Genomic DNA, 6,901 nt, shown 5'->3' on the forward strand with positions numbered 1-6,901 from the left:
CATTCACTTCAATGAACTAAAGTAACCACTTACACTTCATATAAGCAATGTGATCAAAGTACTAGAAAATTTTGTAATTAAACAACAAAACATTATAAACAAACAACAACATAATTTCAAAATCAGCCTTTTTATTTTGCGACATTACTCTTCCCCTCTAAAAAGGAACTTCGTCTCCGAAGTTCACCACCAAAATTAGCACACATATTATCCATTACTTGCTTCATATCATAAATTAGAACCATATTATTTATTATGGACATTACTCACTAAGCATATACTCGTTAGTTTATAAATCATACACAAACCACCGAAATAACTAGCCGTCGTCGATAAAGCATGTTAATATCGTGTCCACAAACGTATGAAAAGATGTAACTTCGATGGATAGATAGTAATATGGCATGTGTAATATTAAAACAACAAGAAACCATCACCACTTCACTACTTGTGACAAAGATGCATATAAAAGCCAAGCGCAACGTCTAACATATGAAATTAACGGTTCAAAGGTGTTACTACGCACTAATAACCACATTAAACCTCAAATGTGCAATTATAAAACAATTGCACACTTTTAATTTTCGAAAACCTCCTGTAACAGTGCTACTCGATCGAGTATGTAGTGGTACTCGATCGAGTGCCATGCTACTCGATCGAGTGTCTTGGCTACTCGATCGAGTAGCCCAAAGATCAGAAAGCATTATTTCCTTCTTTCCTGCAGCTACTCGATAGAGTACGGGGTACTGTCGAGTACCTACAGCCAAAATGCCTTATAAAACCTGTCATAAAACCAACATATATATACATAGTCATCACATAGCTTGGGTCGAGATGATTTCCCGACCCCAAAATCAACCCTGCAACAATGTTAAGTAACAAATCCGGCCTTATGGCCAACAATACATATCCATAACCAATGTTTCGACGAATGTAACTACTAAAATCTAACGACACTACCAACATCTACTACCAACGACCATAAACCAAGATAAAACAAGGAGCATCACTCCTCCTGCTGCTGCTCAACCATCACCTCATCATCACCACCACCTCCAGAAGTACCCGCTCCCGATGAACCAATACCCGCATCCACTCCTGCTCCGGCTCCCGGACTCACGTACCATGGGGTCAACCTACCGTAGGCAAAGGACTGAGGTGTCCCCCACGTCGACTGATCCACCCCATAGGAGTGGAAAACCCCACTATAATCCCCTACTCCACTCCACCAAACCGGATGCGGTCCCTCGGTCCCTATCCCCTGAGTGTACGCCATCTCGTGCATACTCCTGAGTGTCAAAGTCGATGACACTCTCTCTGCCAAGTAGCTGGATCGCGTCTCCGGGGTGTCAAGGTAAGGGTAGCACGGAAAAGGACGCTGGTGCTGCTGAGGTGCTACCGGCTGTGGCCTAGTCTCCGAGGTCCTCTCCCTCACTCGACGGGGTCCTCTCCCCAACCTGGGTCTCTCCACCACTACCGCCGCGTTCTCTCCCTTCGTCGGCTCTGGCATCACCTCGAGAATCGTGTCGTCGATGAGGTAGGTCTGCAGCTGGCGTGGTCTATCAACATCCTCCTCCTCCTCCTCCTCATCAGAGTCCACAGCCACAACCGCCGGCTCTAAAGGCTCCGTCGGTGGGAGGTGCTCAGGAGCTGGAATCTTCATCCAACTCATGCCCCACACCCTCCAAGCTAGACTACCGTCAGCCAAAGTTCTCAACCATTTCAGGCCGAGATAGTAGTCACGGTCCATGGTAGGCACTGGGGTAGCCAAAGGTACGTAGTCCGAAGAGGCCTCAAAGGAGGTTAGCTTTTCAGCTAACCGAGTGGCGATAGCGCCACAGCTCAAGTACCGCGAAGAAGTAGTAGCCATCAAGTCAAGGGCAGCACAGACGATGGAAGAAGCATTAAAGACCACTTTCCTGACCCGCTCCAAGTTGAGGTAAGACATCAGAAGCAACACCTCATGATTATTCAGTTTACTAATATCCTTTCTGTCATAAAGGAGGTTTGAAAGAGAACGGAGAAAGACCCTCAAGGTAACATGCTGAACATCATTAATCAGCATGTTGCTTGAGGTGGGAGCTGGCTTTCCGGTCAAGCAAGGCATTAGGCGGCAGACGCCACACTCAGCAGGAATATCAGTGATAGAATCCTTGGGAGGCTTGGCCAACCCAAGGTGAGACGCAAACAGATCCATAGTCAACATAAAACTGGTGTTCATCAACCGAAACTCAACGGTCTGGGCAGCTGGGTCATAACTAAAGGAGCTCATAAACTCCAAGGTAAGAAAAGGATAAGAGTGTTTCCTCAGCCTATACAAACCCGTAAAGCCCAAAGTCTCGAATATGTGACGGACATCCGTCTCTATTCCCAAATCCTCCAACAGTGTAGTATCTATACACCTCGTTGGTCTCATCTTGCGTTTTTGCAATTCTACAAAACGCTCTCTCTGTTTGAAATCTACAAACACAACAGAAGGGTACTCCGGAACTGCAGGTACCACGGGTCCACTCCCTTCCCCCATCTCAGGTTGGGTAACCCTCCCCCGTTTACTCTGACGGGTCCCTACGTTCGGTCTCGGCATCTGTTCCAGCATATGACTTAAGCAACTTACATAAACATGTAAAGCATCTACTTCACGCAATTTGGACCTTACATACTCAGCTAAGTACACAAATTCATCAACAAGTTCGACATGTGAAGTACATAATTCATGCCATTAACTTTGAACACTCAGCTAGGTACACACATTCACCAACAGTTTCCCAAATTTAACACATAACTTCAGTTTAGAGCAACTCATAGACAATAGTTGTGAAAAAATTATCATGGAAAACACACATACCCAACCAATTCCAACATCCTAGCACGATTCTAAGGTTACTCTATACACCCATGTAATAACACGTGAAGCATTCGTACTAGCTCATGGAAAAGTAATTTAGGACATATCATCATCATCTTCAATATTAGAAACAAATAACTCAATTAAACTTGTCAGACGGTCTCTACAGCTGTAATTATTTTGACATATTCTTCATCATTTAACATCACTACTATCATATTGAAGTTCAACCTTTACCTAAGCAGTCATATACAACACCAAATTCCAAATATAGCAACCGAATTTCCACTTGGGGCACTTTTAAGACGGAGTTTTAAGGCAACTTTTTAAGGTGATAATCATCAAAATTTATTCTTTAACATGATATTAACAATGTATAGTACTCAATTCCATCATCTAATCCTTATAAAACAATCAAAATCAATTTCGATTTTTGTAAACCCTAGAAATTTCGGTTTCAACTTGGCAAATTTCTAGTCTATTCTACAGCAATTAATCACCAATAATCAAGGAAGGGAAACATGTGAATCATATTTCAACAATTAAAAGCAACAAATTGATCATATGAATCGAAATTTTCGGGTTATATAATCATCCTCAACAAATTTAAAGCATAAAGACATGTAAATAGGGAAGAAATCATACCTTGATTAAGTAGAAAAGTAAAGGAACAGAATTAAGCAAAGGAAATAACCCCAAATCAACCACTACCAACACAAGATATGAGAGATTTTTGAGGATTTGAGAGCTTAGGTCACGAAAAGAAGTGGAAGGAATGAGAAGAATAGGGGTTTTAAGAAACCCGTAGGATTCACTGTACAGTAACCTACTCGATCGAGTGTCTTGGGTACTCGATCGAGTACCACCCTACTCGATCGAGTAGGTGCTATTTCGTCGAGTATCTGCAGAAATTTTTCCACATCCCGACGTCATAGCTTCCTAACTTGATCGTGTGAGGTCTACTCGGTCTAGTAAACACTCGCACTCGGTGAAGTATGGTTAAGTACTCGGTCAGAAGTACGAAGTAAATCGAAGATTCCTGCAAAAACAACATCACGTGTCGATTCCAAACTAAGTTCGGGATTCGGCACTAATTACCAAGCTCATTCCCGCATTACTATTATTACTAAGCATACCATATCGTCAAACAAATATAGTTTATTCCACCTTACGCCACACAAATTACCCAACTCGGTTTACTTTCTACCGAATCATTCATAAACATAATCACGTCGTCATATTACACTTAAACTTACTTTACACATTACTACCAAATTCGGGTTCACTTCAACTTGAAGCATATAATTAACATTACTCCATTCTTTCATTTAACATATAATTACACACTCCTCATAACAAATTAATATATCATGTTCCACATTCAATCATAAGCAAATCATCTTACACAAATCAATTATTACGCAACGGAAAAATTTCAACCAATAAACAAGGCATATACGCATTACTATATGCTATGTTTCATATTATAACTCAACAATTCTATAACTATCATCCTTGTAATTACGGTAGGATTTATAAACTCGTATATGACTACCGTCATCATCAACTTATAGCAAACACCAACATGTTCACTCTTTATGTCACGACATACACTTTCACATTTTCACGCATCTCTATCACGTAAACTTTTGTCACATATCTCATAACCATCGTATAAGCTCACTAATCGTGCCAAAAACTTCACTAATTCCACCAACGATTACCATACACGGCCCAAATACCACTATCACACCACTATTAACTCTAACAAAGACTTAACCAGAGGTAGCACCGGCACAATTAACAACCACATCACACATATACACACGCACTCAACATTCCCATACCATGTCGCTGGCTTAAGTGTCATGGGGCCGAGATTTTGAAATGAGGGCGCCTACTCACCCAAAACCTAGCATCAGCTGGGGCTCCCATCACACATACACCAGGTTCATTTTATTAGACTCCCTACGTTCATTTTTTTTTTATTTGTTACAGGTTCCAAAATCGTCGCTCTGATACCACATTGTAACACCCCCATATTCAGAGGAGCCTTAACTAGGCCTTCCTTAGCATTTAAGGGCATTACCATCTTGGATGCCCGAGGACAGTAATAATCAAATGTCGATAAAAGAACTATTATGTTATATTACAAGTGAATTAAAACCAACAACGATATAAACGATACAACTCAAAGACTACTCTCTAATGCTATCGAATCTCGTGAAGACTCATCCCTACCCGGACTCCAGCTATCAACAACATCAACACCTGCTAAGACCGACTGCTCACCATAAGGGATCACGGCAGACACATAACAAAAAAAAACCACACAAGGTCAGTACTGAGATAAGATACGACAACAACAACAACATAGCTATCAACACGACACAACGCTATCAACCTCACACACAATCACAATAATCCAATCAACCTCTGTCACTGACTGTCCACTGGACCAGCCCTGCCAGTGGGGGACCGCAGCCGTACCCACCAAATCCCCGCTCCTCATAATAAGCGATAACCCTGTCCATTAATGTGCACATCCCCTTCCGTGGCGGGTTCCACGAAGGGCGAAACTAGGGCGTGAAGCCACTCCCGCAAGTGACCCCACTCAGCCGTGGACACGCCTCGCGAACCAGAGACAAACATTCACAGACAGCTGAAACGCAACAACCAATAAACTGTATGTACTAACCAACTATAGCATACACGCTGCCACACAACGCAACCGTAACACAACAACCATGATACGACAATCGACACACTAGACTATCTACAGAAACTGAGTAAGCGAACCTACCTTTAAGCAACTGCAACCAATCCATGCCAACATATGACATATCCAAAGAATCAAGCAAAGCCTATAACCACAACACAAACATCTATTACTACCAAGCAAACCCTAATTGCAAAGATTAGGACACGGATGATGATTATGACATACCTATAAGGAGAAACCCGGCAAAAGACCGCTACCCGACTCAAGTGACGCTCTCCTAAGGCACAAGGATCTTCAAAAGGCTTCGATAGAGGTTTTGTGGTGAAGGGAAGGGAAAGAGGCGACCAAAGGATAGGAGGAATGAGGCGGAAATGATTTGCGGATTTAACAAAACGCGATTAAAAACCCTCATTTGAAAACTCGATACTCGATCGAGTACCCAACATACTCGATCGAGTGGCCCCCTACTCGATCGAGTAACTTAGCTACTCGATCGAGTAGCCTCTACTCTATCGAGTACCACTCTTAACACGTAACCCAAGATAGTTTTGGCACGCACTTCTAAGAACTATTCCCGCTCCCAAGGTCAGTCAACACTGGTCAAAGGGTCTCTAAAAGGGCGGGTATTACAGTTCGTTCTCATCGGATCCCGCCTCTATATATATATATATATATATATATATATATATATATATATATATATATATATATATATATATATATATATATATATATATATATATATATATAGACGACGGGATCCTGAGGACGGCTAAATATTTGAGGATTGAGGATTGCAATACAATATCACGGGTTCTTCAATACAATATCACGAATAAATCAGACTTGTCCCAAAAAAAAAAAAAATTTAAAAAAAAAAAAATTTTTTTTTTTTTTGCGCAGCTATTTTTTTCGTGTGATATTGTTTCGAACAACCTGTGATATTGTATTGAATATCACGAAAAAAATCAGACTTGTCGAAAATAAAAAAAAAATTTATAAAAAAAAATTTTTTTTTTTTTTTGCGTAGCTATTTTTTCGGGTGATATTGTTTCGAATAACCTGTGATATTGTATTGAATATTACGAAAAAAATCAGGCTTGTCCAAAAAAAAAATAATTTTATAAAAAAAACAATATTTTTTTTTTTTGCGCAGCTATTTTGTTCGTGTGATATTGTTTCGAACAACCTGTGATATTGTATTGAATATCAAGGAAAAAATCAGACTTGTCCAAAAAAAAAAATTTAAAAAAAATTTTTTTTTTTTTTTTTTTTTGCGCAGCTATTTTTTTCGTGTGATATTGTTTCGAACAACCTGTGATATTGTATTGAAC

Source organism: Silene latifolia, chromosome Y, assembly GCF_048544455.1.
Source record: "Silene latifolia isolate original U9 population chromosome Y, ASM4854445v1, whole genome shotgun sequence".
Lineage (NCBI taxonomy): Eukaryota > Viridiplantae > Streptophyta > Magnoliopsida > Caryophyllales > Caryophyllaceae > Silene > Silene latifolia.